At 40.9% G+C, this 26,750-nt stretch overlaps 1 protein-coding gene across 4 annotated transcripts in view; it reads left to right on the plus strand.

Moving 5' to 3' along the window:
* CEP112 (centrosomal protein 112) overlaps positions 1-26,750 on the plus strand; it is a 563,636-nt gene that overhangs the window by 511,375 nt on the left and 25,511 nt on the right. The window lies entirely within an intron of this gene.

The following is a 26,750-nucleotide window of genomic DNA, read 5'->3' on the forward strand; positions in this document are numbered from 1 at the left end:
TACTCCAAAATATGGAGAAAAGGCATTTAAGAAAATTCAACATCTACTTGTGATTTTAAAAATGGAAAGTGAACTCTGTAAAGAATAAAAAGAAAATTCATTACTGTGATGAGGCAATCTATGCAAAGTCAATCATATTTCTATATGTCACCAACAAAGTGTGAGAAAATGCAATTTATAAAAATGACATTTAAGGCCAGGCACAGTGGCTCACGCTTGTAATCCCAGCACTCTGGGAAGCCAAGGCGGGCGGATCACTTGAGGTCAGGAATTTGAGACCATCCTGGCCAACATGGTGAAACTCCATCTCTACTAAAAATACAAAAATTAGCCAGATATGGTGGCATGTGCCTGTAATCCTAACTACTTGGGAGGCTGTGGCAGGAGAATCACTTGAGCCCAGGAGGCAGAGGTTTCAGTGAGCCAAGATCATGCCACTGCACTCCAGCCTGAGTGACAGAGTGAGATCCTATCTTAAAAAAAAAAAAAAGTCATTAAAAATAGCATTATGATACGTTAAATAGGAGTAAATCCTACCCAGAAGATGTTCAAGATATCATCATAGAAAATATAAAACATAACAGAAAAATAAATGTTTAAATAAAGTAGAGAGATATACTACGTTCACAGACTGGAAGACATTAGAAATTGACAAACTGAGGGAGATTGGCCTATTTTCTTTTATTATAATGTTCTTATCAGACATTGGTATTAAAGTTTGCTGGCCTCGCAAAACTAATTAGTGTATTCATTCTTTATTTTCTGGAAGAGTTTGTATAAAGTTGCTATTCTTTCTTCCTTTAAAATATTTGGGGTGCCAGACATGGTAGTTCAAGCCTGTAATCCCAGAACTTTGGGAGGCTGAGGTGGGTAGATCACTTGAGGTCAGGAGTTCAAGACCAGCCTGGCCAATATGATAAAAACCCCATCTCTAATAAGAATATAAAAATTAGCTGGACATGGTGGTGGACACCTGTAATATATATGGTAGAGTTCACTGATAAAACCATCTGGGCCTAGAGTTTTCTTTGTTGGAAGATTTGTAATTAATTATGGATATACTTTTTTTTAGTAGTTATGGTATTTAGATTTCCTATTTTTACTTCTGCCTAATGCTATCTCTCTGTCTTCCTTCTGGAAATGTAATTATGTATATATTAGAGCTTCTAGCCCTGTTTCCTATGTCTGAATTTATTCTAATATTTTATTTTTATGCAGCCTCTAGCTCACTAATTCTCTCCTTAGCTGTGTCTAACCTATTGATCATTCTTAATTTTGCTTATTATATTTTCCAAAGCTAGACTTTACTTAGTTCTTTTTAAATTACTTATTCTGTATCAAAATTCACAATCATTTCTGTTATTCTGCTGAACCTATGTCTTGGTTCTTATAAAGTCTAAGTCTCATATCCATTATCTGGAGCTCACAAGGACCTTGTTTTATTGTCTTTTATTTCTCGTGGCTTTTCATCATGTTGTCTTGCTTTCTGTGAATCTGGCTATTTTTGATTGAGTGCCAGATATTTTACATCAAAATTTATAGAAACAATGTAAGACCTAGGATGATGTTAATTTCCTCCAGAGAACTTAACATTTGTTTCTAGATAGACAAGTAGCAGCACTTGTAATCTTGAATAGCCTTAATTTATTTTCAGAGATTGAGATGACTTGAAGCTTATTAACTTCAGTTCTAGAGAGAGCTGGTTTATTTCCAATTCACTCCTACTCCTAGAGTGTAGCCCTTTGAAATCCACCCAAAGCATAGGGATTTTATCAGATACTCCCCTTTAGTGAGCCCTGGACTGCAATTTTTGTCTCTTCGGATTTTTTGTGTGTGAAACTGTTAAAAGATTGTTCAGCTTCTCAGCCTCTCACCAACCACTCTAGAATTGGCAAAGGCCACCATGTAAAAATGTCCCCACATGCCAGGTTTACAAGTTTTTCTGCTTTATGTCATCTCCAGGATCTTGACCCCATAATTCTTCCAGGCCTTGTCTAACATTTTGAAACAGATCTGGGAATGGATTATGTGAACATTCATTACTAAAAGTGGAAAGCATTTGCATTTCCATGAATTGCTTGATCATATTTATTGCTAATTTTTTCTATTGATTTGTTTTTCTAATTTGATCTATAGAAGCTTATTTTTTGGCTGGGCATGGTGGCTCTCACCTGTAATCCCAGCACTTGGGGAGGCCAAGGTGGGTGGATTACCTGAGGTCAGGAGTTCAAGACCAGCCTGGTTAATCTGGTGAAACCCTGTCTCTACTAAAAATACAAAAATTAGCTGGGCTCGGTGGCGCATGCCGTTAGTCCCAGCTACTTGGGAGGCTGAGACAGGAGAATTGCTTGAACCAAGGAGGTGGAAGTTGCAGTGAGCCAAGATTGCACCACTGCACTCCAGCCTGGGTGACAGGGCAAGATTTCGTCTCCAGAAAAAAAGATTTAATTTTTACATAGTCTGTATGTTAATGATTTGTTAGATGAGTTGCAAATACTTTCTCAGAATTGCTTATCTTTTAATTTTTTTATTCAATATTTTAATTTTTTGAGAAGATTATCTTCTGTCTTTTTCTCTATGGTTTCCAGGCTTGCTTAGGAAGGTACTCTCTAACCTAGATTACGAAATATAGTCTCTTTTATTTTCTTATACTTTTGAGAGTGTCATTTTATACATTTAACTCTGTAATCTACCTCAAATTTATTACGTTATGTGGGATAAGGATACTGCAATGCCTGGAATCTGTGACTATGCACATTGCATCGCAAAAGATTTTGCAAATATTATCAAGTTTACTAATCAGCGACCTTATAAAAGGGAGGTTATTTATCCCAGACTATCCAGGTGGTGGGCCCGATTCAGACACATGAACACTAAGAGCAGAGAACTTTCTGAGGCTGGAGGCAGAAGAATGTGGCAAATGTGGCAAAGCGGGGCGGGGGGCGGCTAGAGAGACTGGAAGCCTAAGAGCCATTGCACCATTGGCACTTTAAAGAGGGAGAGGACAACATGAGGAGAAGCAGCAGTTGCAAGGAGATGAGAGAGACTCCCAGCTGACAGTCAGCAAGGAAATGGGAACCTCAGCCCCACAGCGCCAAGGAAGTGAATTCTAGCAACAACCCCAATGAGCTTACAAGTGAATTCTCCCCCAGAGCCTCCAGATAAGAGCCCAGGCCAGCTGACATCTTGATTTTGACCTTGTGATACCCAGAGCTGAGGATTCAGCTGAGCGCATTCAAACTTCTGACCTACAGAACTGTGAGGTAATAAATCTGTGTTTTAAGCTGCTAACTTTGGTAATTTGTTACAATGTTGGAAAACTAATACAGGAATCTTACTAGTTTCCTTTCCAAATAGCCAGTTATTAATACCATATATTGACTGAGATATATTTCTCCCATTTTTTGGAAATGCCATGGTTTTCAAAAATCAAATTTTTGATATGTGTATAAATCTGGGACTTTCTCTACTTTTCTGTTCATCCACGTCCTGTGCCAGTATGAGCCATCTATTATGGTACTTAAGAACGTGAGCTCTGGAGCCACCGTGCCTGGCTGCAGATCCCAGCTCTGCCACTTCCACTTACTTGCTATAGAATCTCAAGCAAGTTACTTGCTTGATTTGCCTCAGTTTCCCTATCTTGAAAATGGATTAATAGTGGTACCTTATGAATTCGTTGTGAGGATTCAGTCAGGTATTACAAGTGTAACCTTTTGGAAGAGTACTAATATATAGTAAATATTATCTATAAAGAGAAGTCTCCTCTCATCATCTTTTTAAAGAATTGTCTTCATTATTCTTAAGAATTTTCTCCTTCACATGAATCTTGGGCTAAGGTTGTAGAGTTTATTTTTTTTTAATCCCACTGATTGTCTTATTGTGACTATACCGAATTTATGAATTAGTCTCAGGACAATTGACGTCTTTGCAATATTGAGTCTTCCCATTCAGAAACTTTACATCACTTTGCATTTCATTAGGTTTTTCATTACAACTGAAATCTATCCTAATGTGTTGTACATTTCTTATTATACTTATTCTCAATATATATTTTGGTATATTCTTCTTTCATGGATTTCTTTTGTGTTCTCTAAGTGGATAATTCTGGTATTTAGGAATATCACAGTTGTCTCACCAGAACTATTACCAACATTAATTCTAATGATTTTTCAGTTGATTTCTTAAGTTTTCTAAGTAGACAATTATTTCATTCCTAAATAGATACAGTGTTTGTATCTTCCCTCCTATGTTTCATCCTTTTTTGTTAATATTTGTCTTATTGCACGGGTGAAGTCTCTACTTCCTTATCAAGTAGTACTAGTGATAGTATGTGTCCTTGTCTTTTTCTTCTCTTTAGTGAGAATGCCTAAGTTTCACTGAAAGAGTTTGTTTCCTGAGGATTTCTAATAACTACTTTTGTTGAGTTCAGACATAGCACCTTGGTTATAATTACCTGTGGCCATGTTTTCTCATTTCCGCTAGACTAAGGCTCCTCTGAAGGCAGTATGTTATAGTAGGAGTACACACAAACATTCGTACGTACTATATATACACACATACATGTACGTACTATGTATGTACATACACATGTACTATATACACACATACATACTATATATATACATACACATACATACGTACTATATATATATACATACACATACGTACTATGTATGTACATACACATGTACTATATATACACACACACATACGTACATACATATTATATATATACACAAACACATACATACTCTATATATATACACACGCATACATATGTACTATATATATACACATACACATACGTACTATGTATGTACATACACATGTACTATATATACACACACATACATATTATATATATACACAAACACATACATACTCTATATATATACACACGCATACATATGTACTATATATATACACATACACATATGTACTATGTATGTACATACACATGTACTGTATATACACACACACATACATATTTTGTATATACACACACATACATACATACATATTATATATATACACACACACATACATACTATATATATATACACACATACATACGTACTATATATATATACACATACACATACGTACTATGTATGTACATACACATGTACTATATACACACACACATACATATTTTATATATACACACATGCATACATACATATTATATATACACACACACGTACATACTATATATATATACACACATACATACGTACTATATATATACACATACACATACGTACTATGTATGTACATACACATGTACTATATGTACATACACATACGTACTATGTATGTACATACACATGTACTATATATACACACACATACATACATACATATTATCTATATACACACACACATACATACGTACTATATACACATACACATATGTACTATATATGTACATACACAGGTACTATATATATACACAAACACACACACACATTGTACATATATATATATATATATATATATATATATATACATACACACACACACACACACACACGTGTGTGTTGGTGGATGTAGGATGTCTGTTTGTTCCACAGTCAACTGTCACCACATAGAAGATGAACAGAGTTTATCTCCAGTTGGCACAGGTAGTTTGTTCCAATGAGATAGAAACAGAAAGCCTCAGAGTCCTCTTGCATCTGCAGGATAGAAGCACCATTCTTCTTGTCCTTCCGTCAGTCACCAAGAGACTTTTTGGCCCTTTCCTCTTACACCCTTCATGGGCTCTCTTAGACACAGGGCAAGATCCTCTTTCCTGAGAAGTAGCATTCCCCCTGTATAAGGCGGGTACTTCTTCCCTTACTGATGCTACTTCCCAATTTCCCCTTCGGGAGCTCTTAAAGTAAAATCAGGAGTCTCTTTCCTGTGATGTCACCCTGTGGTCTGACCCTCAGATTCTGACCCCACTGACTGTTTTCCCTTTGTCACCTGCTTATAGTCTTTCTCTTTCCACCAGCTGTGTCTCTTTGTTTTACCCACCCCCTTCTCAGCCAAACAACGCCAACAGACATCTGAGAAATACGCTTCCCTTTAGAAATCATAGTAGATATTTATATATTCATATTATTTATATACCTACTATATTGTTTTGATATATTTCTTTATAATAATGGGTTGTTTTTTCAAAGACCTTAGTGTGAGTTGATTCCCCAGTTATCTGTTTTGAGCTTCATTCTGGTGCTCCCCCAGCAACCACAGTGCTTTGTATGATCCCAGGAATGTTGCTTCCAAAAAGCCACATCCAGTCAGGTGGTTTTAGAGTTTTCTCTGCCTTCTCTGCCCTTGCAGTTATGAATTATATAGACTTTTAGTGCTTAACTACAAACAGAAGATCTTCCAGGTGGGGATCTGAGTTAGGAAAAGAAAAATGCTGAAATACAAGTCACAGGGGTAATAAGGTCTCTTGGATGTGGGTAGAAAGTTCCTGAGTTAATGCCGAAGGCTTAATGTGTATATTGAACAGCTCAGCATACCTGGAGGGCCCTGGGGATTAGTGAAGGAGCAAGGCAGAGATGTTTTTGATGTGTGAATTGTTTACAAGCCAAAACCAAAATAAACATTGGCCCTATCACCAACATGTAGTTTATTGAAATGGAGCAGGTCCCCTAAGAATAGTGCACAAGGAGGCCAGGTTTAGTGGCTCACACCTGGAATCCTAGCACCTTGGGAGGTTGAGGCGGACAGATCACTTGAGGTCAGGAGTTCGAGACCAGCCTAGCCAACATGGTGAAACCCCATCTCTACTAAAAATACAAAAATTAGCCAGACATGGTGGCAGGTGCCTGTAATCCCAGCTACCTGGAAGGCTGAGGCAGGAGAATTGCTTGAACCTGGGAGGCAGAGGTTGCAGTGAGCAGAAACAATGCCACTGCACCCCATTCTGGGCAACAGAGCGAGACTCAGTCTTAAAAAAAACAAAGTGTCCAAGGGAGTGGTGCAGGCATCGGCACCACTACGGTGGCTGCCACAGGTCAGACTTCACTGCTAGGTGGACTTCCATGAGTCCTGCAGTCACTCATTATTGGGTGTTTTGCTCTTCATGGTTCTAAAAGTTTATCTTCAGTATACAGATATCACAAACTGATTTTGATCAGGTTTCTAAGCTTGTCTAAGTGTTAGAAATTTAAAATACTATATACATGTACCTAAAATTAATGACCACCCTAAAACTTTGCTTCTAAATTTTAGCCTCTATGAGAGATTCCTCTCAATAGGTTATGCGTGTGTATATGTGTGTGTGTGTATGTATGTGTGTGTAAGAGTACAAATGTTAAAAATCGTATCCTTAATATATTAAATTATAGAAGTACAAGTGAAAATTTTATATATATATATATATATATATATATATATATGTTTTGCTTTCTAGCACATGTTTTAGTCGATCCTATAACAGATACCAACTCAGGATATGTCATTTTATTCCACCCTCCATTGCCCTGGAGTTATGATTCCTCCGTAATTCATCAGGCTTCTACATTTGGTTCCCTGGACATTTTCCCAAGCTTGTTCAACCATTAGCCTTCTGGACTTCTGGGTTTAAGTACTGTCAGATCAGATTTAGATCATGTGTTAAGGCTTGGTGGGTCCATCATTGTCCTCAATTTAAGAAGCATTATAGAGGTCACGACATTGCTACAAAGAAGGTGGCACTAATCCCTCACTTTATAAAAGGGAATGCTGTGGTATGCATTACACCAAAGACCAGCCCCACTAGCACCACAGCCCAGAGAGCCAGCAGTGTGCTCATTTCCTCCACCCTTCCTGCATGCTTCCAGGGATGGGTAGTACAAAACCAGATGTAAACTATTTTTCAAATACTGCTCTGACTTAGCATTAAATTTCCCTTAGACCAGATGCCAGCATTTAAATAATATCCTGAAGGATCCAAAGAGAAGGAATTACTCATTGTGTTTCATTAATATAAAATCTGAAATACGGCGGGGAAAATTACACAGGAACCAAGTACCTTGAGGATGACTTGCCAGAGTATAATAATTTGAAAAGAATACTGCCTCACTATGAATGCTCAAAAGTGAAGTGTGTTTTTTCTTTAATTATCAATTGAACTTTCCATTATTTGTTATTAGTGCTCTTCAGGAAAAATTAAAAACAAACCATTATGATTTCTTTTGCAAAGCAGTCTGGTTATGTTTTCAGGAAATTGGGTTACACATATTAAAGTGTCTCTGTCCTTTAATCACTCATTTACTTATTTTATTGAGTTATACCTTGTTCTCTGCAATTCCTACTTTGATGGCTTGCATCAGTTAAGACATAAAGCAAATAACTAAACTCTTTGTCTTTGTGTAAAGTTATTTTCTGTGGTGCTCCCTAAGTATTACCCAGCATAAGGGACTAATGAGCCCTGGATTACACCAGTGTCAGTCATCAGCAGATCATCAGTAATGTTAGCAGCTAAGTATGTGGGTGTCCCAGGAGATAGGCATTGTATGAAAAAGCACCACCCCCCCTGCCCCGCGACTATGTAAAACAAAGACCAGTTAAAGGTTTACCAGCAATGGAGAAGGTCCGTTGAGGTTAAATAGCATGATTTGTAGATGACCCTATCGAAACAGTGTGTGTATATTTTGCTCTTGTTATTTACTTTCTGTAGCAACAGAAGGTAGCCTAGGGGTAAGGCATGCAGGTGTCGGGAAGTTCCCAGAGTTGGGGTTCGGCCCAAAAAGCCCAGCAACATAAGATTTTGTGTATAAATTCTAGGTGAAGTCACCAAGACACTACTCGAAGAAACGAATTCATTAATTCAGAAAGCAGGCAAGCTTTCAGTGATCAGAGTTGAGGGGCAAATGTACAGTGAGGTAGGCAAGATATTTGGAGATGGGGAATTTCGTTTGGGAGGTGGGGCAGAAGTCAGTACCTGAAGCAATCCAGTCCAGCCAGTAGACTGTGGTAGAGTTTAAATTAGTGGCCCTCACTACCTTGCTGGGGACTGCTGGGGTCAGATCATAGGGTGCTAAGTCTAGGTCCTTGGCAGGGAATCTCAGCCCCAGTCAAATAATTTGTTAGAAATAACTGGTTGAAAAACAAATGGTTTAATCAATAAGAAGAATGTTTGGTTCATGTAAACTGAGAAAGTACTGGCTTCAAGGGGGGAGGCTTAATCCAATAGCTCGAATTACGTGACCAAAAGCTAGTTATTCTGTCTCCATTTTTTAAGTCTGTTCCCTTATTATTGGCTCCATTCTCTGCAATTGTCCTTTTCATGGTTGCAAAATACCTGCTATCAGTTCCTGGGCCTGTGTTTCCAGAAACTGGAACTTTCCCTTTCCCTATCAGTTCCTGGGCCTGCGTTTCCAGGTTCATATCAGAAGAAAAGGGCAAGTTCCGTTCCACAAAACCTCGTGCAGTGTCCCAGGCTCGTCTTTCATTGGCCCTGAGCTCTATCTAATTCTAGAGGGACCTAGAGCAGCAGGCAGGAGAGACAGTCAGAAGCCCATGCATATGGACTGGGTTGATGAAGCACAGCCTTGCATTGGCCTGAGGCCCCTGATACTGGGTCTGCAAATAGCAAGAAGAATTCAGTTGTCTCCAGCTGATGGACAGCGGCTCTTAATGTACCTCCTCTCCTGACCTGCATGCACTGTCTCAGCTGCTTGGTGTAGGACTAGGCTTGCCAATGGAAAGGAGGCCAGTGACACAGCAAAGTGGGAGCAAAAAAAAAAAATCTATCTATGGTGTGGAAATAAAGGGCATTAAAATTGAGGTGGTTTTATGGGCTGAATGTTAATGCCTCCCATGCCACCAAAATATTGAAGCCGTAAGCACCAGTGTGATGGCATTGGAGATGCGGCCTTTGCAAGGTAATTAGGTCATGGGAGGAGGGCCTTCATGGTGAGATGAATGCCCTTACAAAAAGACATATACGTAAGAGAAATCTTGCACTCTCTCTGCTATACAGTAAGGAGAGCCCTCACCCAAACCAGACCATGCTGGTACCCTGATCTTTGATTGCCCAGCCTCTAGAACTATGAGGACTAAATGTTCATGGTTTACACCACCCAGTCTATGGCGCTTTGTTATAGCAGCCTGAGCCGACTAAAACAAGTGGAAACCAAGAAACCAAAGGTATCAAAGATAGTTCACTGGGGGCACTGAGTCCTTGATGTTATCAGGGTGGGGAGGAAGGCTGCTGGAAACTTTGGCACTCATGTCTTGGGCTCTACCTGCTGCATCAACCACGTCTTATAACCATTTCATCACCAAGTCATATTACTTTCTACCTCCAAAATGCCACTTTAGTTCTACTCATCTCCGTTCTCCCCACGGACATCTTTGTTTGACTCCTAATCACCTTGGATTTGGACAAAATGGTCTCTTCCTAGCTGCGTCACATCTGGGCAGTCTTCCTAAAATACCATTGTCATAATGTTATTCCCCTGCTCAGAAAAACAACCGCCTCCCACTCACTTATTACACCTCTCTGCCAGACTTTTGAATTCTCTTAAAACTTAATTAATGGACAGTCCAATATTATTTCTAAGCATTCCCCAGCATCTCCTGTCAAGCCCTCGGCCGAGTGGGTGCTCAGCTCTCACACCAGCCACACTCAATTTTGCCTTGGCTTATGTTTTTTCCTTCACCTGGAATTTCCTTTTGCCAAACTTCTGCCCGTCCATTTGCTACTTAGTTTTGAGAGCACAGCTCAAGACTCACCTCCCACAGACCTTCCCAAGCAATGCCATACCCAAATATCTTTTCTTTCCCCAAATGTCTATTTTACTTACACTCAGTTTCCCTGTAGCTGGATGTATAATGTTTATAGGTTAATTTTGCTTCCCCCCAAAACTGTGAATTCCTTGAAGATAGGGTTTGATTCTTCTTTTGTGTTCTCCACAAAACAGAGGCTACTTCTGGTGACCTCTTAGGCGTTCAGCATTGATCAGGAGAAGCAAAGAAGAAAGCTGGCGTAAAATCAGATGTCTAATTCTGTGCTGGGCTGTGAGCTGGGTTTCCTAGGCAGCTCCACCATCCACTTTCTCACCTAACCACCAACCAGTCTCTACCATCCAATTGGCTCAGAATCGTTTAAATTAAGAATAGGGAACTCCCCAAATCCTGACATGGTAGTTTAAAGGCCTCTATACCTAAGGCTAGCCTGCCTTCTATGCCTTGCACCTAATCCTTAGACAGCCACACTGGCCACCCCACTTTTTCTCACAGACTTCTTATGGTTACCATATGTGATCCACAAACTAAGTTGAGCTATACCATGTGTAGACTAAGTAAAATCTCGAACAAGTCTCCTGAAAGTTCTCATTCCATCAAACATCTACTTTGCCTTAAGGGACATTTAAAGTATGTATTAACCTAAGTTTACAATACAACCACCCTTATATTTCCAAGATTACTGGATATGACAAAGATCACAGAAGCCACCTTTAGTACAGGCACTTGGTCTCACCTGTCTTAGTATTTTAAAGCTTCCTAAGGCCATGAGGAAGCAAGATGAATTCAGTTCATCAAAATGAAGAAGAAAAAGAGTTTTCTCAAAGCTGGATGAAAAAACTTAACATCATGCAAGATAAAATAGTATCCTTATCCTTAAAATCTTAGCCCTTCTGCTGCCAGTGTTAGTTTTAAATACATGTGCAAGATAAAGGGAGGGAATGAAATTGCTACAGAGACCTACGATTCCAACTTGGGCACTCGAGCTACACAGAAAGATCCTTCAGATAGGAGCCTCTTGTGGTTGGAAATAAAGCAAAAACAAACCCTCTAGAACTCTATCTAAATAAGAAAAGATGCCCTTTCAGTTTGTTTTCACTTATAAATGAAGCTGGAATTTCCACCATAATATGTTTTACCATGTGGGCCAATAAACATAAAGAGTGGCATTCATTGTAATATCCACACACATTTAGGATTGTTTTTCTAATTTTAAATCGTGAATTTTTTCTGCCATTTGAAGCAAAGAAAAAAGCTGTCCCAGTGAGGATCCACAGCCCTCAGCCATCAGTGATTGTGGAGAGCTTTTTTCTTTTTCTTTTTACTCTTTACCATGAATTCTTTTCAGACATCATCAGAATATGATTTCTACATTTCAGTACATTTTTAATATTAAAGAAATGCCTTCAGCAGAAAGAACAAAATCTCCCTGCTCTTTATTTGACCTTTGTTGGTTTGATGTGTTTTAAAAAAAGATCTGGGCAACAGTTTTATAAAGAATGCACAGAGACATTCCTGAAAGAGCACACTAGTGAAAATAATCATGAAAAAAAGATTAGAAGATGAAGCCTCTTGCTCAATCTAACATAACTGTTGCTCTCTGAGTACTGTTTCTTAAAGTTGCACTGCTTTTGTCTAAGTCAGTAACAGTGTACTTATCTTTTCTATATTCTTATGTGTTTCTAACAGAAATTGTACTTTGTTTTGTTTTGTTTTCTTACAAGCAGAAGTTTTATTTTGTTTGGTCCGCAGTGGTATTTCGCATTATCTCATGGAGCAGGGCCCCTGGGTAGTCCTTGGCGGGCATGTGGCCAGGGCAGACAGAGCAGTATAGCTGTCAGGCCCAGAAGGGGAGAAATAGGGCTGGGAGCCCTGTAAAACCTACTGAGGGGCCAGGTGCAGTGGCTTATGCCTGTAATCCCAGCACTTGGGGAGACCTGAGGCCAGGAGTTCAAGAGTAGCCTGGCTAACGTGGTGAAACCCCATCTCTACTAAAAATACAAAAATTAGCTGGGCATAGTAGAGCACCTACAGTCCCAGCTACTTGGGAGGTTGAGGCAGGAGAATCTCTTGAGCCCAGGAGGTGGCGATGCAGTGAGCCAAGATTACACCATTGCACTCCAGCCTGGGCAACAACAAAAAAACCTACTGAGGCCACGGTGTGGGGGTAGGAGCAGATTTAGCATGAAAAGGGATCAGGCTTAGCCCCCAGAACTCAGAATTCCACTTCCTTGTGCTAGCCTCACTTTCCCCATCAGGCCCGTCAAGTACTGCTTCTCTGAGTACTTGATGCTGATGTCCACCCTGCTCTGTGGCCCCTTAGTCTTGGCCTTCCCCACCAGGGTGAGAAGAGACTCCTGCACCTGCACCTCAAACAGGTCGTTGGCCTCGAACAGGTCCACGGGGTTCATGCCATAGCTCACCATGGCCTTGATGAAGTTGGAGAGGTTTTCTAGCTGGCGCCAATTCTGCATGGAGCAGTTGATCTTGGGGACTGAGCACGAGTATGCATAAGATAATCTGTCCTTCAGGCCCTTCTGAAAGTCGGGTCCGATGGAGACACCAGGGAGTTCCTTGATTCAGCTGTGGAGCTCTGCCTTTTTCTGAGGGTCATATTTGGACAGGAGCCAGTTCTCGATCTTGGCCAGGAGCCCATACAAGTGGCCCCTGTTGAACTGCGTGGCACTCATGGCTGCCAGGCATGGTGGCAGGACTGGGCCAGATGGGTAGAAATTGTACTTTTATGTATATCTAAGTGGACCAAGCCAAGTTAATATTCATTACCACCAGAATGGGCAACATGGTGAAACCCCGTCTCTACAAAAAAAATACGGAACTTAGCCAGGCATGGTGGTACTCACCTGTGGTCCCAGCTACTCAAGAGGCCAAGGTGGGAGGATCACCTGAGCCCAGGAAGTTGAGGCTGCAGTGAGCCATGATTGCACCACTGCACTGTAGCCTGGGTGACAGAGTGAGACCCTATCTCAAAAATTTTTTAATGAACAAATAAACTATATATATATATACACACACACACACACATATAGGAATATATATATATGTTATATGTGGGAATATATATATATTCCTATACACACACACATATATATAGGAATATATGTGTGTGTGTGTATGTGTGTGTCTGTGTGTGTGTATGTATTCCTTACCAGTTTATCTGCTGTGTAAAAAAAAAATATAAACCTCAATCTATCTTGAAAGATGGAAAGTGGGTGGGTGACTAGCAAGATGGCCAAACAGGAGCAGCTCCGGTCCGCAGCTCCCAGCGAGATCAATGCAGAAGGCGGGTGATTTCTGTATTTCCAACTGAAGTACATGGCTCATCTCATTGGGATTGGTTAGATAGTGGGTGCAGCCCAAGGAGGGCAAGCAGAAGCAGGTTGGGGCATTGCCTCACCCAGAAAGCACAAGGGGTCGGGGGAATTCCCCTAACCAAGGGAAGCTGAGAGACTGCGCCATAAGGAACAGTGCACTAAGCCCAGATACTATGCTTTTCCCATGATCTTTGCAACCCACAGACCAGGAGATTCCTGTCTGTGCCTCTGCCACCAGGGCCCTGGGTTTCAAGCACAAAACTCAGTGGTCATTTGGGCAAACACTGAGCCAGCTGTGGGAGTTTTTCCTCATACTCCAGTGGCGCCTGGAATGCCAGCAAGACAGAACTGTTGACTCACCTGGAAAGGGGGCTGAAACCAGGAAGCCAAGGGGTCTAGCTCAGTGGATCCCACCCCCACAGAGCCCAGCAAGCTAAATTCCACTGGCTTGAAATTCGTGCTGCCAGCACAGCAGTCTGAAGCTGACCTAGGACGCTCAAACTTGGTGGGAGGAGGGGCATCTGCTGTTAACTGAGTCTTGAGTAGGTGGTATTCCCCTCACAGTGTAAACAAAGCCCCCTGGAAGTTTGAACTGGGCAGAGCCCACCACAGCTCAGCAAAGCCCCTGTAGCCAGACTGCCTCACTAGTTCCTTCCTCTCTGAGAAGGGCATCTCTAAAAGAAAGACAGCAGCCCTAGTTAGAGGCTTATAGATAAAACTCCCGTTTCCCTGGGACAGAGCACCTGGGGGATGAGGTGGCTGTGGGCACAGCTTCAGTAGACTTAAAACATTCCTGCCTGCTGGCTCTGAAGAGAACAGCAGATCTCCCAGCACAGCACTCAAGCTCTTCTAAGGGACAGACTGACTTCTCAAGTGGGTCCATGACTCCCATGCCTCCTGACTGGGAAACACCTCCCAGCAGGGATCAACAGATACCTCATACAGGAGAACTCCAGCTGGCATCTGTTGGGTGCCCCTCTGGGATCAAGCTTCTAGAGGAAGCAACAGGCAGCAGTCTTTGCTGTTCTGTAGCCTCTGTTGGTGATACCCAGGCAAACACAGTCTGGAATGGACACCCAGGAGACCAGCAGCAGAGGGGCCTGACTGTTAAAAGGAAAACTAACAAACAAAGGAATAGCATCAACATCAACAAAAAAGGATGTCCACTCAGAAACCCCATCTGAAGCTCACCAATATCAAAGACCAAAGGTAGATAAATCCATGAAGATGAGGAAAAACCAGCACAAAAAGGCTGAAAATTCCAAAAACCAGAATGCCTTTTCTCCTCCAAAGGATCACAACTCCTCGTGAGCAAGGGAACAGAGCTGGACAGAGAATGAGTTTGACAAATTGACAGAAGTAGGCTTCAGAAGGTAGGTAGTAACAAACTCCTCCAAGCTAAAGGAGCATTTTCTAACCTAATGCAAGTAAGCTAAGAACCTTGCAAAAAAGGTTAGAGGAATTGCTAACTAGAATAAACAGTTTAGAGAACATAAATGACCTGATGGAGCTGAAAAACACAGCACAAGGGCCGGGCGCGGTGGCTCAAGCCTGTAATCCCAGCACTTTGGGAGGCCGAGGCGGGTGGATCACAAGGTCGAGAGATCGAGATCATCCTGGTCAACATGGTGAAACCCCGTCTCTACTAAAAATACAAAAAATTAGCTGGGCATGGTGACTCGTGCCTGTAATCCCAGCTACTCAGGAGGCTGGGGCAGGAGAATTGCCTGAACCCAGGAGGCGGAGGTTGCAGTGAGCCGAGATCGCGCCATTGCACTCCAGCCTGGGTAACAAGAGCGAAACTCCATCTCAAAAAAAAAACAACAAAAAAAAACACAGCACAAGAACTTCGTGAAACATACACAAGTATCAATAGCCAAATTGATCAAGCAGAAGAAAGGATATCAGAGGTTGAAGATCATCTTAATGAAATAAAACATGAAGACATGATTAGAGAAGAAAGAATGAAAAGTAACCAACAAAGCCTCCAAGAAACATGGAATTATGTGAAAATACCAAACCTACGTTTGATTGGTGTACCTGAAAGTGACAGAGAGGATGGAACCAAGTTGGAAAACACTCTTCAGGATATTATCCAGGAGAACTTCCCCGACCTAGCAAGACAGGCCAACATTCAAGTTCAGGAAATATAGAGAACACCACAAAGATACTCCTCGAGAATAGCAACCCCAAGTCACATAATTGTCAGATTCACCAAGGTTGGAATGAAGGAAAAAATGTTAAGGGCAGCCAACGAGAAAGGTCAGGTTACCCAAAAAGGGAATGAATCCCTTCAAACTAACAACAGATCTCTGTACAGAAATCCTAAAGCCAGAAGACAGTGGGGGCCAATATTCAACATTCATGAAGAAAATAATTTTCAACCCAGAATTTCATATCCAGCCAAAATAAGTGAAGGAAAAATAAAATCCTTTACTGACAAGCAAATGCTGAGAGATTTTGTCACCACCAAGCCTGCCTTACAAGAGCTCCTGAAGGAAGCACTAAATATGGAAAGGAAAAATTGGTACCAGCCACTGCAAAAACATACCAAATTGTAAAGACCATCAACATGTAAAGAAACTGCATAAACTAACAGGCAAAATAACCAGCTAGCATCATAATGCCAGGATCAAATTCACACATAACAATGTTAACCTTAAATCTAAACAGGCTGAATGCCCCAATTAAAAGACACAGACTGGCAAATGGGATAAAGAGTCAAGACCCATCAGTGTGCTGTATTCAGGAAACCCATCTCATGTGCAAAGACACATATGCGCTCAAAATAAAGAAACAGAGGAGTATTTACCAAGAAAATGGAAAGCAAAGAAAAAAGCTGGGGTTGCAATCCTAGTCTCTGATGAAACAGACTTTAAACCAACAAAGATAAAAAAAGACAAAGAAGGGCATTACATAATGGTAAAAGGATCAATGCAACAGGAAGCGCTAACTATCCTAAATATATATGCACCCAGTACAGGAGAACCCAGATTCATAAAGCAAGTTCTTAGAGACCTACAAAGGGAATTAGACTTCCACATAGTAATAGTGGGAGACTTTAACACCCCATTGTCAATATTAGACAAATCAACAAAACAGAAAATTAGCAAGGATATTCAGGACTTGAACTCAGCTCTGGACTAAGCAGACTTAATAGACATCTGCAAAACTCTCCACCCCAAGTCAACAGAATATATATTCTTCTCAGCACCACATTGCACTTATTCTAAAATTGACCACATAATTGGAAGTAAAATACTCCTCAGCAAATGCAAAAGAATGGAAATCATAACGGTCTCTCAGACCACAGTGCAATCAAATTAGAACTCAGGATTAAGAAGCTCACTCAAAACCACACAACTGCATGTAAATTGAACAACCTGCTCCTGAATGACTACAGGGTAAATAACAAAATTAAGGCAGAATAAAAATATTCTTTGAAACCAATGAGAACAAAGACACAATATACCAGAACCACTGGGACACAGCTGAAGCAGTGCTTAGGGAGAAATTTATAGCACTAAATGCCCACAGGAGAAAGTAGGAAAGATCTAAAATTGACACCCTAACATCACAATTAAAGGAACTAGAGAAGCAAGAACAAACATTCAAAAGCTGGCAGAAGACAAGAAATAACTAAGATCAGAGCAGAACTGAAGGAGATAGAGACATGAAAACCCCTTCAAAAAAAATCAGTGAATCCAAGAGTTGGTTTTTTGGAAAAGATTAACAAAATAGATAGACGAATAAAGAAGAAAAGAGAGAAGAATCAAATAGACAAAATAAAAAATGATAAAGGGGATATCACCACTGATCCCACAGAAATGCAAACTACCATCAGAGAGCACTATAAACACCTCTGTGCAAATAAACTAGAAAATCTAGAAGAAATGGATAAATTCCTGTACACATACACCCTTCCAAGAGTAAACCAGGAAGAAGTCAAATCCCTGAATAGACCAATAACAAGTTCTGAAATGGAGGCAGTAATTAATGGCCTATCAACCAAAAAAAGTCCAGGATCAGATGGATTCACAGCCAAATTCTACCAGGGGTACAAAGAGGAGATGGTACCATTCCTTCTGAAACTATTCCAAACAAAAGGAAAACAGGGACTCCTCCCTAACTCGTTTTATGAGGCCAGCATCATCCTGATATCAAAACCTGGCAGAGACACAACAAAAAAAGAAAATTTCAGGCCAGTATCCCTGATGAATATTGATGCAAAAATCCTTAATAAAATACTGGCAAAACAAATCCAGCAGCACATCAAAAAGCTTATCCACTATGATCAAGTCGGCTTCATCCCTAGGATGTAAGGCTGGTTTAGCATACGCAAATCAATAAACATAATCCATCACATAAACAGAACCAATGACAGAAACCACATGATTATCTCAATAGATGCAGAAAAGACCTTTGATATAATTCAACACCACTTCATGCTAAAAACTCGATAAACTGGATATTGATGGAATGCTCAAAATAATAAGAGCTATTTATGACAAACCCACAGTCACTATCATACTGAATGGGCAAAAGCTGGAAGCATTTCCTTTGAAAACCAGCACAAGACAAGGATGCCCTCTCTCATCACTCCTATTCAACATAGTATTGGAAGTTCTGGCCAGTGCAATCAGGCAAGAGAAAGAAATGAAGGGTATTCAATAAGAAGACAGGAGGTCAAATTGTCTCTGTTTGCAGATGACATGATTGTCTATTTAGAAAACCCCATCATCTCAGCCCAAAATTTCCTCAAGCTGATAAGCAATTTCAACAAAGTCTCAGAATACAAAGTCAATGTGCAGAAATCACAAGCATTCCTATACACCAATAATAGAGAGCCAAATGATGAGTGAACTCCCATTCACAATTGCTACAAAGAGAATAAAATACCTAGGAATACAACTTACAATGGATGTGAAGTACCTCTTCAAGGAGAACTACAAACCACTGCTCAAAGAAATAAGAGAGGACTCAAACAAATGGAAAAACATTCTATGCTCATGGATAGGAAAAATCAGTATCATGAAAATGGCAAATGGCCATACTGCCCAAAGTAATTTATAGATTCAATGCCATCCCCATCAAACTACCATTGACTTTCTTCACAGAATTAGAAAAAACTACTTTAAATTTCATATGGAACCAAAAAAAGAGCTTGTATAGCCAAGACAATCCTAAGCAAAAAGAACAAAGCTGGAAGTACCATTTTACTTGACCTCAAACTATACTGCAAGGCTAAAGTAACCAAAACAGCATGGTACTGGTACCAAAACAGATACATAGACCAATGGAACAGAACAGAGGCCTCAGAAGTAACACCACACATCTACAGCCATCTGATTTTTCACAAACCTGACAAAAACAGCCAGTGGGGAAAGGATTCCCAATTTAATAAATGGTATTGGGAATACTGGCTAGCCATATGCAGAAAATGAAAACTGGATCCCTTCCTTACACCTTATACAAAAATTAACTCAAGCTGGATTAAAGACTTAAACATAAGATCTAAAACCACAGAAGAAAACCTAGGTAATACAATTCAGGACATAGGCATGGGCAAAGACTTCATGACTAAAACACCAAAAGCAATGGCAACAAAAGCCAAAATTGACAAATGGAATCTAATTAAACTAGAGAACTTCTGCACAGCAAAAGAAACTATCATCAGAGTGAACAGGCAACCTACAGAATGGGAGTAAATTTTTGCAATCTATTCATCTGACAAAGGACTAATATCCAGAATCTACAAAGAATTTAAACAAATTTACAAGAAAAAAACAGCCCCATCAAAAAATGGGCACAGGATATGAACAGACACTTTTCAAAGGAAGACATTTATGCAGCCAACAAACATATGAAAAAAACTGCGTCATCACTGGTCATTAGAGAAACACAAATCAAAACCACAGTGAGATACTATCCACTCCAGTTAGAATGGCAGTCATTAAAAAGTCAGGAAACAACAGATGCTGGAGAGGATGTGAAGAAATCACTTTTACACTGTTGGTGGGAGTGTAAATTAGCTCAACCACTGTGGAAGACAGTGTGACAATTCCTCAAGGATCTACATTCAGAAATACCATTTGACCCAGCAATCCCATTACTGGGTATATACTCAAAGGATTATAAATCATTCTACTATAAAGACATGTGCATACATATGTTCACAGCAGCACTATTCACAATAGCAAAGACTTGGAACCAACCCAAATGCCCATCAATGATAGACTGAATAAAGAAAATGTGGCACATATACACCATGGAATACTATGCAGTCATAAAAAAGAATGAGTTTATGTCCTTTGCAGGGACATGGATGAAGCTGGAAACCATCATTCTCAGCAAACTGACACAAGAACAGAAAACTAAACACTGCATGTTCTCACTCATAAGTGGGAATTGAACAATGAGAACACATGGACACAGGGAGGGGAACATCACACACTGGTGCCTGTTGGGAGGGTTGGGGGCTAGGGGAGGGATAGCATTAGGAGAAATACCTAATGTAGATGATGGGTTGATAGGTGAGGCAAACCACCATGGCCTGTGTATACCTATGTAACAGACTTGCATGTTCTGCACAAGTATTCCAGAACTCAAAGTATAATACTTTTTTAAAAGAAAGATGGAAAGTGAACTACTAACTGGCTGCCATTTCTCCTTCTCACCTAGAGCAGGTGTAATGCCGATTAAGTAAGCCCAGGTCTATGTGGTTGGATACATTCTGCTTCATGCAAACTCCAGCCTACATAAGAGGTTCACAAAAAATGTTTTTACATTGGCAAAAACAGTCCCAGAAGTGGTCTCAAACTTCTAAGGAATAATTATTTAATCATAGATACTTTGTAAATTGCATTGATCTTTGATTCAACACAGAACTTACCCTCAGAGAACCCACAGAGTAATAGGAGAAAGCAGTGTGCAAATCAATAATCATAATAGTATCTGATAATGAAGTACAAGTGAGGCTCTTGGATAAGGAAGACCCAGTACAGGTCCCGACCCAGGTACCATGTAACTGTGTGACTGTGGATAAGCCTATTTCTTCTTGTGTAAGCAGCCATAAAAGTACCATACGGCATGCATAGAAGATTAAATCAAATATAATATATGCAAAAGAGTACAATATGGGGCCTAGTACATAGAAAACACTCTTTAACTGTCAGTCAATGACTGTTAGATGAACGTGATACCAAGGCATTTTAGTGGAGGGCTGATTACCATGACTAGAAGGCTGAGGGAGGGTGTTCCAGAGAAGGTCCTATGTGAGAATGGGGTGTGGTTCTCTAGCCAGTGCAGAAGGAGGAGGGATGCAGAGGAGGACAGAACAGCATGTGCAAAGGCATGAGTCACAACATGATGTGGGACTTTGGGGGAAAATGCCAAGTCATTACTGGAGCACAGCATCCTGGAAAAGTAGTCTAAGATCATAAGCAGGTTCTTAGATGATCCATGCAAAGGAAGTTGTCTTTAATCTACAGATAAATCACTGATGTGTTTTTATATGGGAGTGGGGGTGGTGAGGTGATCAGATCTGCGTTTCAGAGAGACATGCAACAGTGTGGAGAATCAGTTGAAGAAGAAAAAAACTAGAAGCAGGACAGTGACGTTAGGTTTCCCTTCCTGTAATAGATCAAGGTATGGCCAGGTGCTGGCTCAAGCCTGTAATCCCAGTCTTTTGGGAGACCAAGGCAGGTGGATTGCTTGAGCTCAGGAATTTGAGATCAGCCTGGGCTGGGCAACAGGGCAAAAACCTCGTTTTTACAAAACATACAAAAATTAGCAGGTCATGGTGGTACACACCTGTAGTCCCAGCTACTCAGGAGGTTGAGGTGGGAGGATCACCTAAGACCAGGAGGTGGAGGCTGCAGTGAGCTGTGATGGCATCACTACACTCCAACCTGGGCAACAGAGTGAGAACCTAGTCTGAAAAAGAAAGAAGAATAAAAGAGAAAAGGAAGGAAAGGGAGGGAGGGAAGGAATGAAGGGAGGGAGGGAGGGCAAGAGAGAGAAAGAAAATAAGGAAAGAAAGAGAAAGAAGAAAGAACCGAAGGAGGGAGGAAGAAAGGGAGGAAGGGAGGGAGGAAAAGAAGAAGGAAAGAGAAAAGAAAGAGAAAGGAAAGGAAGAAAGAAAAAAAGAAAAGGAAAGAAAGAAAAAGAAAGAAAGAAAAAAGAAAGAAAGCGAGCGGGACGGAGGGAGGGAGGGAGGGACGGAGGGTGGGAGGGAGAGAGGGGAAATCAAAGTATGTCAGTCTCCAGTCAGAAACCCTGAGTTTGTCTTCCATTGTCTTCAGAGTAAAGCCCAGCTACCTCGACAGAAGCTTCCAAGTCCTAACCACCTTGTCTCCACCTATCTCACTCATCCCCTGCCCACCCCATGACCTCCACCCATACTCAGCCCTGTGACAGTCGCTAAGCATGCCACACACAGTCACCTCTATGCTTTCTGCCCTTCCCTTAGCTAGCAGTTTTTCCTTCTCTCATCCATCTGGAAAGTTCCTACTCATTCTTCAGTGTCCCAGTCAAATCTTATCACCTTTGTAAAGACCTCTGTTATCCCACATAGGAGCTACTGATGCCTCCTGTTCTCTTCCTGGCCTAGCATATGTCAGTTATATATTTATGAAGCTCCTTTTTACTTCTCTTGTAAAAAGTATAAGGTGTTTTTTTTTTTTTTCCCAGAAAACCTAAAGGAAGTCTTTTGATGACATCACACTCCCTACATTTTAATTGAACAAAAATTTCTTTTCTGTCTGCTGTGTAAAGGTGAACAGCTCGTGAATGGAGTCAGTGACTGTTTACAATGGTGTTTGGAAATGTTCTGCTGTGAGGTTGTGGGGTCTCAGTTCCCTTTAGCGGGAGGTGGGGAGATTCATGCACAAAATCCTCATTAGTGTTCATTCGAGCTGCCTAAGTAAATCCGGGGTTCACCGGTGGGACAATGACTGCCTTTGTCTTCCTATTTTGTGTTTTGTATAGAATACTGTATCTGGCAAGACATGCCTTCTCAAACATAAGGAGATAATTGGTACTTTGAGGGAGAGGTTTAACTTATTTATAATTGTCAAGAGTTTAAACATGCAGAAAAGAAAGAGCAGTCGTAGCTTGCCTCTTTTGAAAAAATGCCCTCAAACCAGGTCAGAACTCTCTGTGTAAATCAGATATTTCGAATGATATTTAACTGAAGGTTAGACATGGATCTTTTAAGTTTTTCTTTAAAATAGGAAACTTTGTGTTTATCAACAATTAATTTCTTCTTAAACTACTCTTATTTGTAGCACTGCTGCTCACTGAAATCTCTTGTGATTAATCTGCTATTTAGACCACTCTGTTTCCTATATGGTGTTGATACTCAAGGCAAGGAATAGAACGGGCCTGGTCCTTGGCCAGGTGCCATGGCTCACTCCTGTAATCCCAGCACTTTGGGAGGCCGAGGTGGGTGCATTACCTGAGGACAGAAGTTCGAGACCAGCCTGGCTAACATGGTGAAACCCCATCTCTACTAAAAATACAAAAATTAGCTGGATGTGGTGGCACACACAAGTAGTCCCAGTTACTAGGGAGGCTGAGGCAGGAGAATCGCTTGAACCCAGGAGGCAGAGGTTGCGGTGAGCCATGATTTTGCCATTGCATTGTAGCCTGGGCAACAAAAGCAAAACTCCATCTCAAAAAAAAAAAAAAAAAAAAAAGAAGAAGAAGAAGAAAGAAATGGCCTGGTCCTCCTGCTTATTTTCCTTGTTCTCTGCAGCACCTGACACCTACTTTCCCTCCTTCCCTTGGGAAGCCCGAGGCCTTGCCCTCTGCTCTCCTTCCATCTCACCTCTCAGGCCATTCCCTGCTTCTGCTTTGCTAACTTTCCTAACTTCCATCTCACCTCTCAGGCCATTCCCTGCTTCTGCTTGCTTCTCCTGCATCCCAGATACGGAAGTTCCTTATAGATGAGTCTTGGCTCCCGGGACGTTCTTGTTCTCCCCTTTCTCTTTCAGAGAGCTCTCCATTCCCACGGACACAGCTTCCTCTTCTGGGATATGTTCTTGGGTCTCTAATCCTGCTTTTCTCCTGAGCTCCACTTCCATGTTTCCTCATGAATGACTGCTCTGCTGCTCAAACTAAGTAAATGCAAACCCCCAAACATATCTTCTGACCCTACCCACACCCAGACCAACTCGCTGTACCCATTGCCTTGTCTCTGCAGGAACACCACCCTTCTTCTAGGCACATGGCCAAAGGCATATATTCTCATTTAACTCATCTCTTACTTCTATTCTACTAGACAGGTAATTAATCAGCTTCTCTTTTATGACCTTCCTGTAGCTATCACCTGAGATCAGACTAGGATTCCCACTTTCCTAGATTACTCCAGCGGCTCCCAGCTGCCACCTGAATTCCAGACTGTCTCCTCTCCTGAGATTTCATCACAATACTTCCAGATCAATCCTCTTCCCTTCACCTCCCGGTAATAAATGGGCACGGTAAAGGGCTAGACATCAGGTTTCAATCATGGTTCTAGCAGTTACGCACTGGGAACCTGTTTCCTTCTCTATGAAATGAGTAGATAATGTCTGTCTTTCAAATTTTATGTAAGAATTAAATAGAATCATCACAGTATATAAAAGGTTATACATCAGGCCAGACATGGTGGCTCACACCTGTAATCCCAGCACTTTGGGAGGCCAAAGAAATTAATTGTGGATCACCTGAGGTCAGGAGTTCGAGACCAGCCTGGCCAACATGGTGAAATCTTGTCTCTACTACAAATACAAAAAATTAGCCGGGAATGATGGCAGGCGACTGTAATCCCAGCTACTCAGGGGACTGAGGCAGGAAAATTGCTTGAACCTGGGAGGTGGAGGTTGCAGTAAGCCAAGATTGTGCCATTGCACTCCATCCTGCATGACAGCAAGACTCTGTATTAAGAGGGAAACAAAAAGAGAGAAAGAAAGAAAAGAAATAAGATTATGCATCAATTGCTTAATACAGTATCTGGCACACATGGGTTTTCTTTACTTTTTCTATTTTCTACTACATTCATTCTAAATTTGTTAACCTTTACTATCTTCCATAATTTCAAGGTGCCACCTACCTATTCAGCAACAACTTTGTTCAGTCATTTACTTATTAAAACAACATTTACTAAGTATTTACTATGTGCCAAGTGCTCTAACCTTACTTCTGTGTACAAAGAGTAAATATCAGGGGGACTCCAAAACCCCCATCAGCTTCACTGAGTATCAGCCTTATTCTATAGGTCTTCTTGGGTCTTTTATTAACAAGTCAGTTATAAACCTGAAGACTTTCTCCCCCGACCCTTTGGTTGGGGTTTTGGTCCTTTGTTGATGAAAACTACCTTTTTAGGAAGTCTAGCCCCAACCAAAAAGGCCTAGTCACCCTGTTTCTGAGAGGAAGGCCAGAAATTGTAAACAGAAGTGAAAACCACCCTATCCCTCCCCCAGGTTTTCTCCAAACCCTCTCAGGGATGTACCTTGCAACACAGAGAAGGTACTTCCTTCCAACTTGTTTAGACTTGGTCTTCCAGATATTCACATTCTTCAACATGTACCTGTCCAGGCTTTCCACATTCAGCCTTTCTCATCCCATGCCTGTGGAATTGCTGTACTGATCAAACTCCTTTAGGGCCTGTACCATCTCTTTGAAAAAGTGGAATATTCATAGTAGATATCAACCTAAAGAAAGAAAAAATATTAGGAATGATATTATTAAGAAGAAAAACATTAGAAGTGAGACCAAGGAAAGGAGCTGGCATTTGGTTTTAGAAGAAGAGAGGCATGAGTCATTTACTATCTCGACTATATAAAAAGTCTGATAGTGAGTAAACCCGAGAAGCACAGAGGAGGAAAGAGTGTGGATGAAACCAACTCCTCTCCTTCAGGGTGAATCTCTAAGATCCCCTTTGATCTCGGCAGCCCCGTAGGCCCTGGTGTTTGCCTCCGACGTTCTCAGCTTTGAAGCCAGCCTTCTTATTAATAGCCACTGTGCTGATTAAGAACTGCAGTCCTGAGATGACAGAATCTTGTCTTTGTCTTCAGGGAAAGCGTTTGTGATGAGTTTACTCTAGACATTCTGAAGACATTTTGAGACAGACTTAACACCAAAGACTGTAAGCTCTATTTGATTCATTCATTCATCAGCAAATATTTGTTGTATAGAGTTGCTACCGCATGCCAGGCACCAGGCTAAGCACTGAGGTAATAGCAGTCAGAAAAATGAACACTGTCCCTACCTTGTGGAGCTCAGTCTAGTTGCAGGGGTCAGCCAACTTTCCATAAAGGGCTGCATAACAAATGTCTCAGGGATATGAGCCGTAAGGTCTCTGTCCAGATGACTCAATACTGCCATTGTCGTGAGAAAGCAGTCACAGACAATAAATAAACAAATGAGCAGGACTGCTTTGCAGTAAAACTTTATTTACAAAAACAAGCAGTATGCCGAATTTGGTCTGCAGGCTGCAGTTTGTTGACCCCTGGTCTAACAACACACATAAATGTAGGTGAATATTTTGTATATTCTATGTTGTTTCAGTTTAGACCTTTTTGGTTGCAAGTGAAAGAAAATCTCACACACACTGAAAAATCTAAGGACAGGGCTAACTTTAAGTGCAGACTGATAAAGGGCTCAGTTTATTTTTCTCCAGTTCTTCTTCTGAATTCCCAAAACCCTCAGTTC

The sequence above is a fragment of the Saimiri boliviensis genome, chromosome 17 (assembly GCF_048565385.1).
Source record: "Saimiri boliviensis isolate mSaiBol1 chromosome 17, mSaiBol1.pri, whole genome shotgun sequence".
Lineage (NCBI taxonomy): Eukaryota > Metazoa > Chordata > Mammalia > Primates > Cebidae > Saimiri > Saimiri boliviensis.